At 44.8% G+C, this 24,848-nt stretch overlaps 1 long non-coding RNA gene across 1 annotated transcript in view; it reads right to left on the reverse strand.

Moving 5' to 3' along the window:
* Positions 1-18,710: 18,710 nt before the first annotated feature.
* The window catches only part of LOC146831186 (uncharacterized), a 51,524-nt gene continuing 45,386 nt past the window's right edge, over positions 18,711-24,848 (reverse strand). Inside the window, exon 3 of the long non-coding RNA XR_014961247.1 lies at positions 18,711-18,841. This is a non-coding gene — a long non-coding RNA (uncharacterized LOC146831186). The remainder of the gene's footprint in view (positions 18,842-24,848) is intronic.

Consider the following 24,848-nt stretch of genomic DNA (forward strand, 5'->3'; position numbering starts at 1 on the left):
GCACGCAGAAGCTGGAACAAGATCACAGCCGACCAGCTCGCAACTTCCCTGAGCAAGAACCCACCCACCAGCGCAACGAACCCCAGCCAAGCGGCCACCAACCTCACGAAACGGATCAGCGACTGCGCAGACGACCTCGCCCCCTGAGGACCCCGCCTAGCAGACCCGGCAGCAAGAAAGCCCCATGGTTCACCGACGAACTTAAGAGCTCCAAGAAGGACTGCCGAGCCCTCGAGAGAACCTGGCGCAGAGACCCAACACCGGACAACATGACTGCCCTCAAGCTCGCCACCCGAAAACACCACCAACTCATCCACGCAACCAAGAAAAATGCATTCAAGGAACGACTGGACAAAAGCGCACACAACAGCAAGGAACTCTTCAACATCATCAAAGAGCTCTCCAACCCCAACGCCGGAAACAACGACATCACCCCTTCGCAAGACCTCTGCAACTCCCTCGCCTCCTACTTCCACAACAAGATCGCGGACATACACAACAGCTTCAGCACTCAACCGACGCACGCCACGACCGAACCACCGCCCCCCACCACCACCCTCCGCGCCTGGACCCCGATCAGCACCGAAGATACCGTCCGCACGATGAACTCCATCCACTCCGGATCTCCGACCGACCCCTGCCCTCACCACGTCTTCAACAAGGCCGACGCTGTCATCGCACCCCACCTGCGGGACATCATCAACACCTCCTTCGACACCGCGACCTTCCCGGAGAGCTGGAAGCACACCGAACTCAGCGCTCTACTAAAGAAGCCATCAGCCGACCCCACCGACCTCAAGAACTACCGCCCCATCTCGCTGCTCCCGTTCCCTGCAAAAGTCATCGAGAAGACCGTCAACAAGCAGCTGGCTGCCTTCCTCGAGACAAACGGATCCCTCGACCTCTCGCAGTCTGGCTTCCGAGCCAACCACAGCACCGAGACCGCCCTGATCGCAGCCACCGATGACATCCGAGCACTGCTTGACAACGGAGAAACAGCGGCCCTCATCCTCCTAGACCTCTCCGCGGCCTTCGACACTGTCTGCCACCGTACACTAGTGCAGCGACTCAGCAACGTCGGAATCCAGGAGAAGGCACTGGAATGGATCATCTCCTTCCTCGCCAGAAGGACACAGAGAGTCCGCCTCCCCCTGTTCAGATCTGAAGCCACCGAAGTCATCTGCAGCGTTCCTCAAGGGTCCTCACTCAGTCCAACCCTCTTCAACGTCTACACGCCAGCACAACCTCAACATCATCTCCTACGCCGACGATACCCAGCTGATCCTCTCCCTCACCAACGACCACGCCACCGCCAGAGCCAACCTTCACGAAGGGATGAAAGAGGTAGCCGAATGGATGAAGAACAGTCGCCTGAAACTGAACTCGGACAAGACGGAAGTCCTCATCCTGGGATCCTCACCCTCCTCCTCGGACGACTCCTAGTGGCCCCCCGCCCTAGGCAGCGCACCCCAACCAACAGACCACGCACGCAACCTGGGCTTCATCCTGGACTCCTCCCTCTCCATGACCAGACAAGTCAACGCCGTCTCCTCGTCGTGCTTCAACATCCTGCGCATGCTACGTAAGATCTTCCGGTGGATCCCCACCGAGACCAGGAAGACGGTCACCCAGGCCCTCGTCACCAGCCGTCTGGACTACGGCAACTCCCTTTACGCCGGAACCACCGCCAAACTCCAGAAGAGACTCCAGCGGATCCAGAACGCCTCAGCACGACTCATCCTGGACATCCCCCGTCACAACCACATCTCCGGACACCTGAGAGACCTGCACTGGCTCCCGGTCAACAAGAGAATCACCTTCTGTCTCCTCACCCACGCACACAAAGCCCTACACAACCAAGGCCCAGGATACCTCAACAGCCGCCTCAACTTCTACGCTCCCAAACACCAGCTTCTATCGACCGGCCACGCCCTCGCCACCGTCCCCCGCATCCGAAGAGCCACCACAGGGGGACGGTCCTTCTCCTACCTCGCCGCCAAGACATGGAACTCCCTCCCGACCCACCTCCGCCTGACCCAGGACCACCTCGCCTTCAGGAAACAACTCAAGACCTGGCTGTTCGAGCAGTAGCAGACCCCCTCCCCTAGCGCCTTGAGACCCTCTGGGTGAGTAGTGCGCTATATAAATGCCTTGATTGATTGATTGATTGATATGGGAATTCTCAAGGGCATATTATCAAGCCATTATCGCCACTTTAGCGGCAGTTTCCTGCCGCTAAAGCGGCAATAATCTTATCGCCGATCCTTGATAATATGGCCCCTAGTTTCTGTACTTCACTTTCTATTCCTCTAAAACTCTCCAGGTAAAAATGAAAGGTGAGTATTCAATCTTTTCTGTGCTGTGGTGCCAATTGCATGCCCTGCTAATCCTGTTGATTTACAGTTTTGGGTTGCATCATACTGTTCACCTTGCCAACTCAAACGTAGTAGGTGCTCCAAGTATGCGTCCTTTGCCAGTTTCCCAGGCTGTGTAAATCCACTGCTATTTGTTCACGCTGTTCCTGGTGTTTTCATGGTATCCCAAAATATTCATTAAGTCACTTCCCAGATACCTTTCTCAAGTGAGTCATCATGTAGAGAGATTAGTAATGTGTGCTCTGAGCTCTAACCAGACCGAGAAAAACATCATCAACATTTGGTCCAAATGCAGGACGCATTTCCTCCAAGCTCTAGCAGCTCCCAGTAGGTGGGGGACAGAATGTGGCTCCTATAAAACATGCACTCTAAAAACAGGGCTACAAAGAGACTCCATGGCAGAAGGAAACACAGTTTCAGATCCTGGGATTATACTATCTATACTGAAATGCAAAAGGCCCTTAGGAGATAGGTATTTTATTCATTTGAAAACCTGAACCCATTAAAATGCAGCAAACGAGTGGTTTAACCTAGATTTACCAAACCTTGAAGGATATAGCCGCAACCTGGAATGTCTACATAATACGTCAGTAAACGAGATGAGAAGAGATGCAAGATTTACATAAAATAATATCACCAAGTGTATTCAAGAGAGTTCACTACTTTACTCTAGTTTAGCAAGTGACAAACCCAGCCAACAAGTTGGTTAAGGTCTTCCATTAAAGGAGTGATACACAGTGTTACAAACATGCTTAAGCCACCTTTGCACAATTATGTCATAATTTGCAACATTTATTCAAGGAACAATTTAAAAAAAAAATGGTCAACTTCTATTTTACAGTGGATAAAATTCGATCCGCCCCAATGAAGGCTACCGAATATGCTTCCTCACTATCATTGCTGTTAACTATGAATTGGTTACTGGAAGCAAGGAAGGAAAACATGGTTAAGACCTAACCCTTTCCAACTTGGCTCACTCATGCGCTCTCACTTGCAAGGGTTTTCATCTTGAATTAGGGTCTTGGTGTCCGCCCATTGCTTGCCATTCATGGGCTTCATTGTCACTCTCATTTACTGCCTATTATTACTGACAGACACTGGACAGCTAATGTTTAATGTGCCAACATATGCAAACACACACATTCACAAAGGCTGTTTGTATGTGTTGCAAGCACCTATGTTTAAGATACACTGGACTACACAGGAATAAAAACTACAAAAGGAAAATGGGCTAACTTAAAATATATGTTTATTTACATGATGCAAGAACTCCGCCCATCAGCGCTGGCATACTTCATCATAGGATCTGCTCCTCATTCAGAACAAGGATCCTACTTGTTTGAAAGGGCTTCTGCAGACTGAGGGCATCATTGGGATGGCGGGCGGTTCCTGACGGAAAACGGGACCGCCTGTCATATGTGCGGCGATCCCGTGCGGGAGATTAGGATGCGCCCGCTACACTGGCGGGCACATCACGCATTTTTAACTTTGCGACAGGCAGTGCTTTCAGCAGCACCCGCCGCAATGGTAAAAATGCATGTTGCGCATTTGTATGCACAAAGTGGCAGGCACCGCGCGGTGCCTGCCGCATTGTGCATGCAAATGCAGGGGGGTACCATAGGTACCCCCCATGTGCACCCCCACCCCCCAACTTTCTGGGGGTCCACAAAGGGCCCCCAACTGTGAACTCCGCATGCCTTTACATGGCAGCACCGCCGCCACGGAAAGGCAGCTCTTCGCCTGCATACTAGTATGGATGGCGGTGTCTAGCAGACAACGCCACCATATTAAACCCTTTTCCGCCCTGTCGATTCGTCAGGCTTCCCGTCCGCCGCGGTACCCCTCGCCATACTGATATGGCGGGGAGGTTTTAAAAAGTTACTCATAAGGTGAAACATTTACCCATAAATAGCATTGTGCATTAAAATTACAAAAATAGTGAAATGATACTTTCACAGAATGTGCTAGGCTAGTCTGCATAATTAGCTTTTCCTAGGAGCATAATTTTAGTGTCCTTGCTTATTTTTGAGGTTTACTTTTTTATATTTATCCAGGGGCGTAACACAGGTCCCCGCAGCCCCCATGGTGTGTGGGGCACCCAAACTTCAGGGGGCCCTCTCAGCACAGCACTTCGGCCAAAGAGTTCCTGATAGAGTCCGTAGGAAATGTTACTTTGTACTATGAGTTGCTTGGGAAAAATATAAAAAAATCATGGCTTGGGAAAAATACAGTGGCGTATCAAAAATTGAGGGGGCCCCCCTGCAAGGTACGTGGAGGGGCCCCCTCAATTTTTGATATGCCACTGTATTTGTCCCAAGCAATGCTTTTTTATATTTTTCCCAAGTAACTCATAGTACAAAGTAACATTTCGGGTTAATATTCTGTCATTCATCTAACCTTCCTCCTGGTGCCGATCCGCTGTAGACACTGCTACATTATAACTTTACTGTGGAGTCCCTAGTTTCTGCCACATTTTACTCAAATAGCTGCAAGAGACCTCAGATCACCAGAGAATGGTGGGAAAGCCACATACATCATCATGATATGCTACATTTCCGTAACTTGGCCTTACTTTGGCGATGGACCCATCAGCTTTGTGGACCAGGCCACAGCAGGCAGGGCATACCACTCATTTAACCTTAAACACATCTTTATTTAGCTTTTTGACAACAGCAATTAAATATAATAACTAGACCCTGGAGTGTAGCTTGGCTTGCATGTATTCTCCATATAAGATTCAGCTGCTTAAGTTGACATCTCTTTTTCTTTGTGCCATTTACCACACTTTTTTATTTCTTCACTGTTCTGATAACATGTGAATGTGCTTTATGTGCATCTATGATAGGCACTGCTTCCCTGTAGTCTGTACAGTTAGTTCCAGGTTCATACATGAAGAATACAATACCACTGCTTTCTTTCTTTTCTGTGCTCATTAGGAGACAATTCATTTTAGCTAGTTGAAACCAAATCTGCTCCTCTGCTGCAGTTTGATAAGAATGGTACTTTAGTATATAAACAGCCTCTATGCTAAAGCTCGGAAAGATGATAATTTCCATGCAGGGAATCATCTTGGACCCGCTGCACACTGTGACTGAGATGCAGCCCTGCTGACTCTGACTCCATCCTGCTAAGGAAGATAACCTTTCTGAAACCTAAGCCAAAGTATCAGGGGAAGGCTATACCATTTGACATGGCCGAATGATGCTGTTGAAATGCTCCATTTAGTATAGTGTAAATTCAGATAGGAGTACAGTAGCGGTCCGTGGAGGGAGTTCGGTGGGGCAGTGAGGCGGTGCGGGGGAGGGGCAGAGTTTCGTTTGCGCGCGCTGCATCGCATTTTGCGATGCAGCGCGCGCAAAGGAATTTGTTTTATTTATTTAAATGTGTACTTACCTCCGTTCATCCATATTCCGGTGTTTACATTTCCCCATTCTGCCCCTCCCCCGCCTCGCCTCACTGACCCACCGAACTCCCTCCACGGACCGCTACTGTAGGAGTAGGCACACATTAGTAACAATTTACATGGTTGAATTGTTCATCCTGTTTACCATTCTAACAGTGCTGATTTCAGTAACATGTCTCATCTTTCTAGTAATCACAGTTCACATGTTTTATACAAGAATAAAATCATTTCATAAATGTTAAAGAATTCATTATCATATTTTCTTGTGTTTACTTGTGTTTACTTTAGGTGTGCGAGAGAGACCAAGCAAAAAGGTTACATCTGTTTCCACAGATTTCTTGATAATCAGAGTGTCATGTTTGTGGTTACCAATAACATCTGTTACCCTGGTTGATTTAGGGGTAAGTTGTGGTAGTGTGAGCTAGCCAAAACCCACCAACCCTCACTGATGATATATGTGGACTGAGTCCCTATATTCTGAAGTTCGTGTTGGTCTAATACACCCTCCTGCTATATTTTAGGAACCGTATAACAGGAGGACCGTTTCCACAAACTACACCTGCCACTTTTTGGCAGTTTGCTGATAACCAAGATCGGTGCATAGTTACTATGGACCACCTGTGAATTTCAATTGAATGTGGACATGGTTGATGAAAATAGAATGCCGGGTAGCTAAATTTATCACGGTTTAAAAGAATAATGCACTTTCAAAGCTGTACCTAGAAAACGAAGAAAAATGGTAACAAAACTTTTTTCTGTGTTAATTGTAAAATATGAGATCTCATTTTTATAAAGTGCCTAATAAAGCCAGATGGGCTATTTCTAGCAGCTCCAAGTTCAGAGACAGGAAGGAATTGAGGAAAATAGAAAAAATTGCTTTGTTTAGGATTACACAGTGTTTTTCAGATGAGGAAGTTCAATATAGAACTCCACCCTCCACTCTCTAAAGTCAATATTACGTCTCATATGACTGCTTCCAGTGTGGGCAGGTTACACTATTTAACCACCAACGCTGTGCACGCTGGGAATTGTAGTTTTTCTCTTCAGTTCTAAGTATGGATATGGCCTCTCCTGAAACGGGTCTAATTAACATCTATGCTACATGTTAATAGTTTATAAGACAAAGGTCTAAAGTTGTGAAGTAGTACACATTTTAAAGTGGAGTACATGTAGGATATAAAAACAGCACAGTAACGGTTCAACAATGTGTGACTTAAAGCATATATATTTTATTTATTTGCATTAGAGTTTTGAATAGCACTGCAGCATCACCCTAAAGTACCTTTGCAACACTAGGTTTACTGCGGAAATGAAGAATTCAGCAAGGGTACTTGAGAGCTAACTAGATACAGGGAATGACTATTGCCTAGTATTTTACATTCACAATATTTTGTGTTTGTGGTAAGTACCTTATAAAAACATAAAAATCTTCACTGTTAGTTTATGAGCATTTGTGTAGTAATGCAACACTTTTGTACTCTGGGTGCCCTTTCCAGGCACTTAATCGGGTAGTGTTTGGTTTGTGAATATTGGTTTCTGCAAAGTATTTTATAGCAGCAGTTATTGTATTGGTTAAAGTGATAAATAAGTACTTCAGAACACAACTGGTGATGAATTTGTTGTGTTTCATTCCACTGTTGTGAGAGGCTGTCCACAGCCTGACCCATGAAGACTTCTCTAGACTCGTCTTGCACTCCAATTCTACAGCTTCAATGCAATACTGTGCACAGTAGAGTATGGCATGTTCAAGCAAACTTGTTTTGAATGGTTCTTAAAGGTATGTGCAGTGTGAGAGGTGACATCTTGAAGTGGAAGTTTAAGAAAGTAGAATCACCTGCTGCATGAAGTCTAGTGCTGTAAGAATATATGGTCATATGCCTGGTGAAAAAGAAGGGTCAAAGTTTCTTTCTGATCTGAGGCCATGGGGGTCATAAACATCGGAGTGCACACCTGGTCGGTGGAAAGTTGACATGTTGCTAATAATCTAGAACTGATTTGGAAGTATGCAGGTGTCAGGGAAGGAGGGTGCCCAATCTCATCAGTGCTATAAGAAGGCAAGGAAGGGGTCTCATGGTAACAAAACAAATGGCCATAAGAAGGTACAAGATTTAAAAATACCAATTTACCTTGGGATCTAAAAGAGACAGAAAATGAAGCGAAATGGATTCCACCAATTTAGTTCACCCAGATTTTTTACTCATTGAATCATCTGCTTTTTGGACCCTCAGTGTGGGTGACTCTATCCACCTAAGCTTCACACACGTTAATTACACGCTAATTGAGCTGCACATGTTTACAGCCAATGTCTGACTTTTAAGATAAGGTTGCTTCGGTGCAGCTAGAGTAAGTGACACTAGACTGGTTACATGTGAACATGTATTCACACACTTGTGAGCAGGTTTATGGGCTTCACAGGTGAGACTGCCATCATGCACAGCCCGTTAATTGTGCACAAGTAGTCTGGTGCAAAAAGGACTGTGAAAGGATATATTTTGATCTAGGGTAGGCCTTATTAGTGGAGATTCATAGATAGGTCAGCAGGGTTTACATGATTATCTGTAGTGTCACTGTATTCTGCACCTGGTTTTAATTTGCCTTAAAGTGCAGTTTTGATCCACGTAGGCCTACATAGTCCATTGAGGTGTCAAACTGGGGTGAAATATACATGCCAAGTTTGGACATGTACATCTTATGGATTGTCAAGAATTGTCATATTTCTCTGGCTCATACAGAATAACATTCTAAGCCTTTTGTCCTCTTGCTGGACCTAGTAAATTACTCTGCAGCAGAGGGAACAAAGGCCTCTCAACGCAAAGGATCAATTATCAGTGCTTGACTCAGTTTATGAGGAAAAAGGAGTGGGAAGGAAAATATGCATCTGGAAATTAGCTATCACACTGCACCTGGGTTGGGACAGCCCAAACCAACTGAACAATGGAGGAAGCCCAGACATTTGGAGCCAACACAGGAGAGACGGAAAAGTAGCTGGAAGTGATGTCAGCTGGCGGGAGCTGAGGCCCTCAGAGGAGGTCGGAACATAGACCATTTGATTGTGCCACATAGAAGTGTCCTAGAATGCTGCGCAGAAGGGTTGGAGCAGTGGTAGAGGGATGATGTGGCACCCTTGAATTGGCCTTGCATGTATGGTATCTAGAGCTTTTCCCCTAATAATAGACTCTGCTCAAGGGGGAGACAGCAAACATGATCCCTAGACCTGAACGGCAACAGCAGCTACACCACAAACAGCTGGTATGAGAAGCCACCTGATGCCCCTGGTTCGGGACTTTGGAATTCAGCTGACCGCTCAGGACTCAGTGGGTCTCTTCAGAGCCATTGGCACTGGTCCCCTTACCTGCTGTTACAACCAGTTGGGGGAAGACCTGGATGTCTGTGCCCCAGCAGGAGGATAGAAGGACCTAGAGCTCAGCAAAGAAGAAATCTTGTGCATGGAGCCAGTGAAACAAGCTCCCAGCAGAGTATACCCGTTTAGAGGCCAGGCACTCTGTGGAAAATGTTCTAAGTAGCTAGGCCAGACTTCAAGGAGCAAAATGAGAACAAGATTGTCAGAATCAGCTCAATTGAGATCAAGATATGCATGTGGAAAGAATTTCACCTTTGGCTCCCAACTCATGGGACGCCACTGTAATTTTGAAAATACCTCTGGAATGGGCCAATGAGCAGGAGTCAGCACAGGATTCATTGATCAGGGAGGGAGTGTGCATGGGCCCCCTACTGGGCCGGAAGACCCCATTCCCAGGCTGGTGCATTCAAAGGTGGGTCCCGGGACCCCATTCCTGGGGCCTGAATGTAAAGGCTATGTCCAAGACCCCAAAGTCCCAAGAGGGGTCGGAGACTGTAGTTTTCTTCCTGCCAGCATGGACCAAGGGCAGGAGAGAGAAAATGTGTTTGCACCCGCGCCGGCACAATGCAGTGTTGGCCAGGAGTGTGGCTAACATGGAAGTATGGGTGGGGGATCCCCGCTCTGCCCCAATGTAAGAAAATGCCTGGGGTGTGTGCGGTAGTGCTGGGAAATCCCTTCCAAAAACAGCAGAAGCAGAATAAACACATGTCAGGAGGCTGCGCAACAAAGCAGGCAGAGCTGCTAAATAAATATGCACACTCCCAGCTGGGAGTGCCCCATAATGGCCTTCAAGGGGTGTTTTTATTCAGTTCTCCCCCTCATGGTACCCTAACAAGAAGAAGGGGCACCAGCAATGCTAATTTATATGGATGGGTGAAATATTCCACTCCGCCTGTGGAAATGGCAGAATTTTGGCAACTCCGCAGTACTTCCAAAAAATATGTAACAAATTCCCTGAAGTTTCAGGACACATGAAAAATGTTTTTGGGAGTTTTAAAAAAAACTTTCATAGATGGAGCTTTTAATATTGGGCTATTGAGTGCAATGGTCTCCTATTGGTTGGTCCTATAACTGCATTTCATGTGTGTTAAAGAAAGACTCAGACACATGATATTGTGAGTTTCAAAGCTTTAGTTAAAGTATATTTCTGACAATGATATTTCTTACACATTGCAATGCGTTTATTATTAATAGCGATTGTGATTAACCATTCCAGTGATGTCATGGTGAGTTTTAACATGTAATTATTGTTCCTATAATGTGGTGACAGGTTTGCCTTAAATATTGTTGTGGTGGTTCCTTGACAAAGGCAATAGGCGTTCTTTATTTCAAATGAAACCCTTTATATTGCGATATTCTATCTGGTGTGAGTTGGTGATTTTATGATTATGAGGGTCATAACCCACAAAGGGTCAAATGTGATTTCAGAATGTGTGCGTGTAATAAATGTACTTTTCATTTTTCAAAGAAAATGGAGTGACTAGACAATTGAGTGGTGTTGTAGCATGTGAGTAGACAGAGATTACTGGGCACCACCTTTCCTGTATTGGACTTGAACTGCTCTGCTTCCCTATACGCCCACTTCACTACCAATTCAAACATTTTTGGGCCTTACGCTTAAAACAGGGTTGGGCACAAACCAAGCTTGCAGTCCTACTGGTCTACTCACACGGTTTTTTAGGTAGCACTCATCTTTGCTCCATACATGAGGAGAGATTGTTTTTTGCTATTGCAGAGAAAACTTCATTTCAATTCTGCTGCACTGCCCCAAGGCCACTCAGACCATTAAAGGTTGTTCAAAATTTGGCCTGTTATGAAACATTTGTCTGCAAGGTTTTCAGAGATTTATAGTCCTGGAAAGAATATAGCCATTGATGAGTTCTTGATTCTGTTGAAAGGGCGGCTGCTGTTCGGCTAGGCATTGAGAGCCAAACATCTTGCTTTGGCATCAAGATGTATGTGATGAGTGAGAAATCCACTGGCTATGTATTCAGCTTGATAGTGTATACAGGGAAGGACTCCACTCTAAAACCTGTAGGTTGCCCTCCCTTGCTAAGACTCACCGGCAAGACTCTATGGGAGCTTGTCCAACCACTCCTTCACAAACGTTATAAACTTTATGTGGCCAACTTCTGCACTGTAGGAGAACTGTTCAGTGAGGTGTACAAAGCTGGCACTGTAATATGCTGTGTAGTTCATTGTAATCGCATAGGATTCCCGCAGAAGCTTCTTTGTAAAAAGCTCAAAACATTCCAGACCACTGTGTTGTGTTCCAACAAACTGCTCAAAAACTTCTCTGATAGGTGTGATGTGTATGTCCTCACTACCATTCATGATGAGTGCACTTCCACTGTCACACATTTGGTGCCAGATGGCTGACGTTCACAAGCCCACCTGTATACTTGATTTCAACAAGTGCATGGGCAAAATGGATAAGAATAACCAGGTTTTGGAGCTATACAATGTTAGTCATAAAACTTGCACTTATTATAAGAAGCTCTTCTGGTCACTGGAGCTGAGGACACGTAGAAGCTGAAAGCCACAGGGCCCATCCACTCTCCTCAAAAGGAAAAGCTTGTGGGTGCCAAAGGGTATAGGGGTGAGTACCTACACAAAGTAAAATCCAAATTGAATGCTATTACAAAGATGCAGCAGTGGAAGGCACATACCTCCACCGGGGCCTCCTTATAGATGTGGTCAGTACATAAGGAACACAATTACACTGTGCTACCACAGACTACACCCTTGCTGGAATGAGGTATGAATGAGTCATCTGCAAAGGCAGTAACTTCTACAATATGTTATTAAATTCTGGCACACACCAAAATATCCAGTCATTTGCAATTTCGTTAGAAAATAGCAGAATTATTTATTTCTAATCTCAATAAAATGGATTCATTTCTGACAATATTATATTAGTTCTTAGTGTTTCAGCATACAACAGAAGACATTTGTCACAATTGTTCAGTTACTATTTTGATACACGTAGTGTGATACACTGAATAAGCAGTCTTTGAAAATGGAAACAGCACAGCTAACACGAGTTTTGTCTGAATCAACTTCTTCAGGGCCGTAGTAATGTGGTACTGGTAGTGGTCCTCACATGGATGATATAACAACTGATGAGTGAATAAGTCGATAGTGTAGAAATAGGTCAGAAAAGACAATGGCTCGTTGATTAGATGGGTTGTTTGTTGTATTACATCAGCGTCATGGCATCTGATGGACATCAGATGCCATGCTCTCAGACGAGGGCAGGGGAGGGGTGGTTTGCCCACTCCAAGTTCTCATGATTGCTCGGGTGGACGTCTCGGGCCGGCCAAACATTCATGCACACTTTGTAAGTTCTCTACCCAGACTGCATTACAGCCTGGGTGGAGAACATGCCCAGACCCCCAGTCCCTGGTTGAGCAATGAGCCATGGTGCTCAGACCAATTGCAACGCTGCATTGCTGTTGCAGAAATTCTGCACATACACAGAACTATGTGCCGGAATATGAGACCTCAGTGCCTTAGTGCCTTAGTGCCTACGAACCCAGGACCGACCAGCTATAGTGTCTCACTCACTCTCTTACACACTCATGAAGAAGCAAATGATTAGACACCCCAGAACACAACACTCCCGGATCGCTCAGGAATCATGGTAACAAGACAAACCTTTTTGTTCACACTCTCGTACCTGTCCACAATAAGAATATAGTTTAAAATGTTTATTTTAACTATTGTGCTCTAAAATGCAGTATATGTGCCACAACTAGCAGAAAAATGCATACAACTACTACAGTTAGCATTATAGCTAGGCCATGTATCATAAAGGGAGATGTCATCATATAAAGACGGTGGAAAAAGGACTTCAAAACCTAACCACCCTCCCCTTGGTTAGAAGAAGTATTATTATATAATAGAAGATCTCTGGGCTTTGTCAACAGACCATTTACCTTAGTGCCTAGATGTTATATCTATATTATAGGAACTGCATTGCTCTTCTCCGTGGAAAGCGCCCTCTCTGCATCCACATAATATCAAGGTATGAGCTTCCAGCAGCAGCTGCATTAGCATGTCCAGCCTGCCGATGCAGGGTCTGGTTCTTGCTGAGTTTCCTCTTGTCTCGGCCGATGCTTCTCTTGCTCTTCTGACCAGCCTGAAATCGGGCTCACCATTGGATTCCTGTCCTGCCAAATTTTTGGCTAAGATGGCGGCCGTAATCAATCCACTAGTCAACCCTTTGGTGAATCTATCTCTGAGGGAGGGGAGGGTTCCAGTGCTATGGAAAAGAGCTATGGTGATCCCCCTCCTCAAAAAGCCAGGGTTGGACTCTGAGGTCTTGGCCAATTATAGGCCGATTTCTCTTTTACCGGCCTTGGCTAAGATCACAGAAAAGCATGTACATGGTGTTCTCTCCAGCTTTCTCGAATCCAACGATTTGTTCCATCCTTCGCAGTCCGGTTTCCGTCCTAATTTAAGTACGGAGACGGCACTGCTGGAAGTGTCGGAAATCATCAGGGAGACACTGGATTCTGGAGGAAGGGTCATGCTCGTCATGCTGGATTTGTCGGCGGCCTTTGACACCGTCCCCCATGAGGTGCTCCTCTCCAGACTTTATGACATCGGTCTGAGGGGGGCGGTGTTCAATTGGTTTACATCTTTCCTTGAAGGCCGCCGACAAACGGTCTGGGCCTCTCCGTGCTCCGCCGAGATGTCGCCATTGGGAGTTGGGGTCCCACAGGGTTCTGTGTTGAGCCCGACTCTCTTTAACATCGTTATGACACCTCTGGCGGCACTGGCGGAGTCCTCTGGGGCCCGGATCGTATCCTACGCTGATGATACCCAACTGCTTTTCACGTGTAGGCAAGGACAGGCTTTCGATGGAGAGAACATCCGGGGCTGTTTGGAGTCGGTCTTTGGCTGGTTCCAGCGAAATGGCCTTAAGGCAAACTCCAGTAAATCGGAGGTGTTATTCTTCGGCTGTTCTCTGGACCCTGAGTGGCAGGCCTGGTGGCCATTAGGTATGGATTGCCCCGTGCAGGCATCGCTCGTGGCTAAGAATTTGGGAGTGAAGGTTGACAATAATTTGTCACTGAGCTCTCATATTTCTGGCCTGGTGGGTACCTGCTTTGGTATGCTTAAGATGCTCCGGAAGTTCCTGCCTTTACTCACAGAAGAGCACAGAAAGATCACGGTGCAAGCCTTGATAGGCTCTAGATTGGACTATGCCAACGTCCTCTATGTTGGTCTTCCGGAGTATCTAGTTCAGCGGCTGCAGGTTGTACAGAACTCCGCTGCCCGGGCCATCTTTGGCCTTCATAGGCGAGCGAGAGCCTCGGGTCTGGTACGATCACTTCATTGGCTACCTATCCGGAAGCGGATTATGTTTAAAGCATTGACCCTGGCGCATAAAGCGCTTTTTGGCACCGGAGCAAGGTATCTACAGCAGAGACTCTCTTTCTATTGTCCAGCTAGATCTCTGCGGTCGGAATCTTTGTTTCTCGCCGTGGTTCCTCGGGTGAGGAAGGCCCGTACTGGGGGTCGCTCTTTCAGTCAGTCTGAGGGCCCCTCAGTTGTGGAACTCTTTGCCTCTGGACCTACAGTCTTCTTCTTCTCTTCTTCTGTTTAGGAAGAGCCTCAAGACGTGGCTTTTTAATCTTTAGGATGTCTTTGTTTGTTATGTTTTTCTGTCTCTTTTTCTCTTGTGTTTGTTGTTATGTTTCTGGTTTTTACTGAGCTGCCTCGATAAAGCGCCGGGACACTCTACGGAGTAGCCGTGCGCTATAGAAATAAAAGTTTAACATTAACATAACATAACATGTTTTGTGGTGCTAGGGACTGACCAGAACAGAATAACAAGGGGCATTGTTTATTGAACAGTCAGCGAATGAACAAAGCAGACGAGTCTCATGTAAAAGGCATAAACAGAGGCTTGCAAAAACAAAGCCATGTAGTAACATGCACAAAAGCAGCATCATGACTCCTGGGCTCATGCTAACTCAGCGATGTCGACAATGTCCCTATTGGCCAGGTGACACCCTCCCCTTGGGCAGTTTGTAGTGTACAGAAAAAACAGAATGCAGCAGTAAGCAGAATCAAAAATTTGGAAAAAATGCCAAATCATGAAAATGCCAAAATTCTAGTTGAAAATGTTTTTAAGGGGAGTCTGGAAAATTCATCAGATTAAGTGAACCATGGAATGCAAGCCGCTCCAAAAGGTCATCCCTGTCGTCCATAGCAAAGAGGGATGCCATCCAGTCGAGCAGTTCGAAAGAACACATGTGCTCCTCATAATCCAACGCCTCCAGGAGCATATCCGTGATACTCGATGAAACTTCGTCGCAAGAGACGCTGTGCCGCCTCAATGGTTTTCCAATCTGCCAACACTCCAAGTGCATGATCATAATCCAGGCCAGTGCAGGATGCATTGGAGAGGCAAATATCCAAGGCCCAATAGAAAGGGTGCCTTCAGGAATAGAACACAGGTTGCCACAAGTGAAGTAAGGGAAAGTTAACTCAAATCTAGCGTCGCCAAAGGCAAACATCCAAACAGTTGTTGCATTCGGTCACGGTACTGTCGAAATTGCCTGGGTCTGTGCAGTACCACAAGAGGGGCAGCCATTGTGTAACAGGAGCAGAAGTACCAGCACGCCACACGCCAGTAAGAGGATCAATGGAAACCCTCCGAAGGCGCTGAAAAAAATAGAATGAATAAAGGCCGTTATAACTCCAAAAATAGACTGAAAAGAGGAAACAATGCCAGATCCCACAAGTAAAAAAAAAATAGCAGGGCCTTCAGGATCAGACACATTAAATATTTGGTGTATTAATTCTCCAAAATGGAGTGGGAGATTTGTGTTCAGTAGTGAGTGTATCTCACTTGCGGTTCTCACCACCTGCAATTTGAAGGTCTCTCGTGCTGATGTGAGAGCCACTTCTTGTTGAAACAATAGCACATTGAGTCTGCTTAGTTTATTGAAATCTGTTTTCAAAGTTGGAATGGAAGGCCAAAGTGAACTATCTACAATCCCATGCGGGGGTGGAAAAAGGACATTGCTACAACAAATAACACGTTGCAAAACCGTTACTATATACGGGATGCTAGCCCATAAGCCACAGCTGTCGTGGCTATTCAAAATAAGATAACTGCCATTTGAAAGCAATGTGAGTCGGGAATAATTGCTGGAACGGGCGTACCTTTTAAAAAACAAGCCAAATTAGGTGCCGATACGTTACAGGCAATGTCCTACTGTGGAATTCCAATCCTCCCCTGTTAGGAAAACCTTCTTATCCGTGCGCTGACATCTGCAGGTGAAAGGCAATGACCACAGTTCATGGATAAAAGAACTTCCCAGGGGCTCAAAGCGTCCAACCGGGAAGTATTTCATGCAAGAAACTAACTGAAATAGTAAGAAGGGCAGTGAAATACCTCCATGCATTAATCACACAGCTGAATCAGTCTCTGCTTCAGAAAAAGGTAACTGTTCAAATTGTTCTGTATTTAACAGTGTGCAAGTTGTGTCTTTCATGTTCATCAGTCAAATTAAATGGCAAAAACAGTCCAGAAGCATTCAAATATTCCCATGGAACTATACCCATTTTGAGCGTTTGTAACGTCCATGCAATTTGCATCACAGAGCGCAATTGATTTTGACCATGATATAACACAGATACATCAGTCTGTACAGTATCAATAACAGAGGAAACAATATTATCCAAGGTGTAGATATGGGAAGATAATGTATTAATGCTGTTATCCACCACTGCAAGAACCTTTTCAAAAGTAGCCTGGTCAATTTGGCGCAGACGCACTACAGCTTCCATCTGCGACAGTTTCCACAATTCATTTTATCTAGGTGATTTAAGACCTAAAATAAAATCAAACAAATTTATGTCACCCGACAAGGGTCAGGTGTTGTTTCATTGACGGCAATGTGGAGTGTCAATTTCTCAACCGAATATGAGGTGACTGAATGAGAATGTGGGAAATGTGGATCAGGCCTACTTTGTGTGAAACCTGTTGTGGTATTAAGAAAACACAGTTGACATACCAAGGGGTCGACATCAAAAACATTATACTACCATTTTTGAACAGGACAAGCAATACATCAATCGTATGACTGGTGTGTGTACTCCACGTCTCGTACTCAGCAAATGAAGGAAAAGAAGGCACATTCAAATGTTTTGCTGTAGCCCAAAAAAACCAAGTAGTCTGTTGCACCATGTCATTTAAAAACAAAATTTGAGTCAGAATTAGACAAACACGATGCAGGGCTTCAGTACCTTGGACCTGCCAATCTTTAATACCCCACAAGGATTTCAAATCAATAGTGTCTTTCCAATGTTCGTAACCATGTAAGGCCAAATCAGTCCTAAAGGAATTAGAATAAATCAATTTATTGTGAGTCAATATGAATTTAGAATGAGCTGGCAATTTTAACTTATAGAACTAGGACTCTGGATTGGAAGTATTGTAATCAGAAAAGTATGTGAACTTACTCCGTAGAGTATTTGAACTCCCCTGAAAAGGAGTCGGACAATGCTCCCACTGAGTAAAATTAAAAATCGGTCTTAACGTATTCGTTTTATGCAAGAAATGAAGGCCATAATGTTGGTAACAGAACAAATCTGCATAATTGGCCGAATTCAAATGCAAATCTTCAGCATCAAAAGCAGCATAATATTTAAAATCAGAAAACAATGAATGAATGGTCTGAACATCCCAGTTGTCTAAGTGTTTGTCCTATGACACCACATCTCCAAGTGAAACGCAGAACACATATGAAATGTTTAGGACCTCCGTCGGACCATGGATATCGAATGCAACTTTATCCCAAACACTTACCAACTGCAACAGGGAAGGCCAAAATGTTCACGAGGGCTTGATCTCTTTTCATGATATGGGATGATGTATGGTAAGCCAGAACTCCATCAACAAATTTCACAGCAGAGCATTCAGGCACATAATGACCATTAATGAGCAAGAAGAACACTGTCACAAACCCAATCCACATTAAAAGGAATATAAGAATGAGCACCATCCAGATGTATGTCCAGGGTGGGACCAGGTAAGTCTTCTTGAACCAGGCAATAAAAAGACTGGTACGTGTAGATGGTGCTGACACAGATAAGGACGAAGAAGACAAATCATAAGAGAAACTTGTACGGTCCATGTAATACCTTTTGCTCCCAAACGCAACAATGGAGGCTGTTCAGCATCAGAAGGATTATGTAGGATACGGTCAGGAAAGTCAATGATTACCTCAACGGTAGGAGAATCATACTCAATGTCTGTCTTAATCGAAGGTGAAGGTATAATAGGCAAGAAATCAATAGACTTCTCCAACACCCCTCCATAATGCGGGGAGCAGTCAAGAAGCTGAAGCCATTGGATTCAGTGAAACTTCTTCGCTTGGATTACTGGGACTCATACTATTCAGTATCGGCCATATGGTGTAGCTTGACATTGTCAATAGAAATAAATCTGTTTTCCTTGCGGCTAGGCAAAGGAGGTAAAATTACTGTACGGGTACCATTCAATCCAAGAACTGGGACTGGTGCACAATAAGAGGGAAGAAATTCTGTTTTGTTCTCCAGCTGTTCTCGCACCAGATCACCAACTTTAGGAAGCCAGCCAGGAACAGGAATCAGCACTTCTACTTCAGCGGGCGAGGGCAAATGATCTTTAGCCAGTGTGTCACGGGTCATTTGTAGGTCCTGCAATATATTATAATGGTTATTTATGTCAAATGTTGCAGCAGCTGCTACAATGTCTAGACCATCAAGGTCTGGAACAAGCATTTTAATGCCAAAGAGCATTTTGTATGGGGTCCGCCCACCCAGAGATCTTCACAGGAGATTATTTAGTGCACGTTTTACCCCATATAATTGAGTCCCAACCCCTGCCAGTACCTAAGACTCTAGCTGTCAAAGTTTGCTTTAAATCAAGGTTCATTTGCTCTAATATAGAATTGCCCTCAGACCTGTATGGATAAGAAAACTGCACCAGCACCCCCAGTGACCTCATAGCATCCTTGTAAGCCTTAGAGGCAAATGCAGGACCTTGGTCATAATGAAAGGTGCCACAGGCAAAGGTCCTGACAAAGACACGCAAATTTCTAATGACATTTAGAGCATCAGCACTGCATTGTGGCCAAACCCAAAGGAACCGGGTGCATAAATCAACTGCAACTAAAAATATGTTTGTAAGCAGTGTCAGAAGTCAAAGGACCGCAGTGATCAAGATTAATACAACCAAACGGTTGATTGGAATTGTATAGCTGTGTATGTGGTGGACTTGCAACCGTAGATGGTTTAATCTGTTGACAAATGTCACAAGGCAGTACATAATTACGGGTTTGTTTGTATAAACCACGCCACCAATAACGTTGCTGTAAAATAGAAACAGTCGCAGAAACTCAGGCATGTGCAGAAGCCAATGCGTCGTGTGCAGCTATGATTAAAGGAAGTCTGCTGTCCTCGTTGGGAATCAGCCAATCCCCAACGGACGGTATCATAGCAAATTGGACTTGCTCAGGTGACAAATGGTAAGAATACTTAGAAGGGAAACCTTGGGGGATGCTGTCCCCGCTTCGTAGCAGCAATTGCATCAAGAATATCATTATTAATCTTAGTAATGGACCAAGTTACTGCTGCTACTGTACATGTGGCCAGTGCAGATTTGACTTCCTCATCAGCCAAAGAATTACCAACAGCATGTGTTCCCACACACTGATGGCCAAGCGTATGAAGAACATGTGTGAGTGGCAAGCATTCTTTAAGTTCTGCCACTCGGACCCAAAGCGTTTTATGCCTTATTGCACTACCTTTAAGGTCTCAATAATCATTCTGAGACCAAAAGAATGAATTGCCATTGAAACTTGCACACAGTAGTTAGAATTGCCCACAACAAGAGTGTTCACATCAGGATCAGCAAATTCTAGAGCTACAATCAAAGTACGCAGCTCTGCCAATTGAGCCATACTGTCCCCACATACCTGGGTATGCACTATAGAAGACTGAAATTCACCATTAATAATTGAGCCAGCCACAATAGCGCAAGCCGCCGAATAAGCATTCTTTGACCCGAAGGCAGGCTGAGCAGATCCGTCAGTATCGATGATACATTTGTACTGATCCAAAGGAAGCAACAACAATGGAGGAGGATGAACATGTTCATTTTGTAAAAACTCCTGCAATAAGGGATCAAAGATAAACGTGGCATCAGCTTATGTCAAAGAACTCACCCATTGTATCTAACGTGGATGCAAAGCTTTAGCATTTGGAAAACACCTGCCTTTGTCACTGCTTCTAAAGCAGGAATGGGCGAAACCATAAGAATGTGTTTTCCCTGCCCCAGAGAGGGTTCCTTCAGAATCGCCATCTGGATCGCTGTCAAAATTTTCTCAACTGTGGAAAATCGCATTTCCGCCGATAGGCACAAATGCGATTTAGAAGCAATTGGTACTGTGTCACCTTCATTGAATGTCACTTATGTGAAACCTTCAGGCCCTAGCACAATTTTTATGAACAAGTTTGTAGAATTGTCATGTGTTAACAAGAAGTTAGTCGCAAGCAGATCAGACTGCAAAGACCGAAGAACTGATGTATGTTACAGGAGCCAGCTGGAAAATGAAAAAGAGGGTTGTATCAATGGGTAAAGTGGTTTGATACTCTGGGCATAATCAGGAATGTAGGTCCTGCCGAAGTTTAAAAATTCCAGCAAGGATTGTAGTTTTTTCAATTTGGACGGAGGTTGCAGCTGTGCACATTTCTCCAGAAAGTGGGGGGCTAAACCCCTACCTTCGTTATTGAGCTGGTAGACCAAGAAAAGTTCCTCCAGACAGGCGATGTGTGACTTAGCAAAATTAAATTTGTACCCCAAATCTGCAAAAGATAGTATGATGCTATCCACACATACAAGATATGGTATCAACTCATCATCTGTCAGATAAATGTCATCGGCGTATGAGAAAGCATCAGGGTCAATGTCATGTAAAAGAGAAACAACACGCGCAGCAAAAGTACCAGGACTGTTCTTACAGCCCATTGGCTAGCGCATAAATCGCTTCTGGTTGCCGACCGTGGTAAATGCGGTCAAGTCAGTGCTATCAGGAGCCAAATTGTGACTATAAAATCCATTGGAAATATCCAGTGTTGTTTTCTATTTTTTGCAAACAATATTATTCACTAACGCAGAGCTGTGTGTGTTTTGTATTGCAAATGTACAAACGTGACTGTTTAAATGTCTGTAATCCAAAACTATACGATGTGAACCATCTGGTTTCAGTATCGGAAAAAGAAGATTATTCATGGATGAAGCATAGGGTTCAATGACACCCTGATTTTCAAACTGGTTCAAAATTTCACTTATGGATGCTTTTGCTTCACGCTTGGTCGGATATTGTGCCTGTGGCTGTGGCATAGTTTGTTAAGGAATTTCATGTGCTGGTAAATCTTTATACTTGATTACGGTATAAAGCTGGCACTAGGGCTAATGCCTATTCCGATGCGTAAGCTTGTTTAGCCTCTTCAGAGACGTAACGGGAAAACTCTGGAGTATCACTTTCTCCTCTCGGGAAGAAGCAAAAACGAATGGAGGAGGCCTATATACCTCTGCCAATAAAATGTCATAAGAGGAAGTAAGGTTGTCACAAAAGACTGCCTAAATTGTCCTTTTTATATCAACTTCAATTTGGAGGACTATCTCATAAAGCCTATCAGGGGATGCAATTCATGTATCTGCTGTTTCCACTGTAATGAAAGTATCAGTTTCTCGCACTATGGCAACTTCCGCCGCGCTGTCGAGGAGTGTCACCGCCCATCTCCAATCGAAGAGGAGGGTTATCACCATCTGAGGCATACTTCGCTGTCAAAGCGGCAACTTTCTTCTTCTGAAACGGGGCTCAAAAAAGAGGTAGTTCCTCTGATTTGGCTTTTACGTCAAAGTGGCATGGTGGATCACATCATTGCTGAGTGGTCTCGCGTTGCCTGTGATCCTGATGCTCTCCACCTCTAAACTGTGGGTCCGCTGATTCCTGAAAGGAACGAGGAGAGCGAGGATCAGGAACCTGAAACCTCTCAGGTGTCTTAATTTTAGAGCAGTCACGCAAACCTTGCTCCTGCCGTTGCTGCCACTGATTACTTTTCACGCCTTTTTAGGAAAGACTGGACATCCCTCCTTTTCAGAAGTGGGCTTATTCTGCATTTGAGTAAAAGGCTTACTTTCCATATTTTGCGCCCTAAAGATGTATACACTTTCGCAATAATCTTAGGTATTTCATGTTGTTTATCCATGTCAGCTACCGCCTCTAGGCGCTGACTTATCTGCAAGCTAACTGCTTACCCCTTGCTGTTAACAAGAATCATGTCTGAGAAAATAGGGAACGCGCCCACTAATCTCATACCCAACTCCAGGACAGCCTCCGCCCCATGTTTATCCTGACTTTCTTAAGAAGCGTTCGAAGCACGGTCATTGAGGGTGTGCCAAAACATAGTGAATAAACAGCCGCAAACACCTTACCCCAAGGGGTGCAATGAGCCAGATTAGGATTAAGGCTTTTAGGTAAACTCATCGTAAGTATCTTGAGTTCATTGACAGGAGATGTATGTGGAAAAACAGCTTCGAGTTGCTCAAACATCTTGGCGAACCAGAAGGGAAAATCATCCCTATTCTGTTAACGCTTCCCTAATACTGAGTTAATCATGATAGGACTAATAAAAACGCCACCACCATGCCCTGGTGGCTGAGCAACACCAGCCGGAGCAGCCGGTATATTACGAGACATATATTGTGTGACACTTCTTTGTATGTGAATTAAAGATGTGTGTAACACACTCAGCTCTACAACAGTAACTCCAAGATAATTTGGATGAGGAGTAAATCCTGCCAAAATGGGCCATGTGGCTCTGTTGACCGATAAGGGGCCAAGACGGACCACAGAGACAGGGTGAGGAAGTGCTCCCAAGCCGACAACAGAACTTCAAGTAAACGATATGGACAGTAAACTTGTGGAACCGCACCACGTTCATATTCATGAAAGAAGTGATCGTTCCCTTCAAAAGCCGGAAACTTAACCCAAGAATAATAAACTTTGAAGCGGAAAGACGCATCTGCCTCTACTACAAATATCAAATCTGCTCCCACAACCGGGACTCCATGTTGAGTCAAATGAGCAGTAACCGCGGAGCAGTTAGGCGCAGCAATGTTAACTGGCTGTGCCATTACAGGCACTGGAAATCAAACAAGAAAAAAACAGTAGGGCAAAACACTGGGCAAAGAACTATAAAAAACTAGACCTTTTAACAATTTAAGCTTGAAAAAAAAGCTATAAATCTCACAAATAGGAGGTCAATCCTTCACACCATGGGCCTCTCTGTAACCAGTGAGAGGGTATTGTGGACAAGCACAAGCGTTACTCAGGGGTCTTGTGTATAAGTACCAGACCAAACATTGGTGGTGCCATGTTGCAGGGATTCTGCACAAACTCACAACTATGCGCAGGAATATGGGACCTCGCTGTATAGGGGCTAAGCCTTCCCACCACCTTAGTGCCCACAAACCCAGGACCGACTAGCTATAGTGTCTCACTCACTCTCCTACACACTCATGGGAAAGCAAATGATTAGACTCCCCAGAACACAACACTCCCAGATTTCTCACTAATCGTGGTAATAAGACAAACATTTTTGCTCACACTCTCATACCTCTCCACAAGAAGAACTGACTGTAACACGAATATAGCTTAAAATGTTTATTTTAACTATTGTGCTCTAAAATGCAGTATATGTGCAACAACAAGCAGAAAAATGCATACAACTACTACAGATAGCATTGTAGCTAGGCAATATATCATAAAGGGAGATGTCATCATATAAAGACAGTGGAAAACGGACTATACAGCCTAACCACCCTCCCCTTGGTAAGAAGAATTATTATGATATAATAGAAGATCTCTGGGCTTTTTCAGCAGACCCCATACCTTAGTGCCTAGATGATATATCTACATCATAGGAACTGCATTGCTCAACTCCCTGGAAATCTCCCTCTCCAAGTGTGTGTTACCTAAACATGCATCCCCATAATATCAAAGTACGAGCTTTCAGCAGCAGCTGCATTAGCATGTTTTGTCTAGGTGCTAGGCAGGCACTTACTAGAACAGAATAACAAGGGGCATTGTTTATCGACCTTGCTCACTATGTTCAGACTAAACTCCAGGAACAGGCAGAGAATGAACAAAGCAGACGGTTCTCATGTGAAAGTCATAAACAGAGGCTTGCAAAAACAAAGCTATGTAGTAACGTGCGTAAAAGCTGCAGCATGGCTCCTGGACTCATGCTAACTTAGCGATGTCAACAATGTCCCTATTAGCCACGTGACATTGCAGCATTGTGAATGGCTATGGGGAGCCTGGGAGCCAGGTTTTTCCTGCTTTCTTTTTTCGGCCTGAAGAGACGATGGAGTAGAGGCGAGGAGGGATGCGGCAATAAGGTACTTTTGCATGGTGGTAACATCAGAACTATACATTCTACAGTGCAAATTTCTGTTTGATAAAATGCCAAGCCTGGCTGAAGGGTCCACATCTGACATAAGCGCAAGGCCAGCCTTCAAAACTAAAAGCATTGTTTACAGATCTCTTCTGCTTACTGTAATGCATACATCCATTGTTAACTTGGTACCTCATAAACACGCAATATTTCACTTTTAGTAATGTGTTTCCATTTG

The sequence above is a fragment of the Triturus cristatus genome, chromosome 5_1 (genome assembly GCF_964204655.1).
Source record: "Triturus cristatus chromosome 5_1, aTriCri1.1, whole genome shotgun sequence".
Taxonomy (NCBI): domain Eukaryota; kingdom Metazoa; phylum Chordata; class Amphibia; order Caudata; family Salamandridae; genus Triturus; species Triturus cristatus.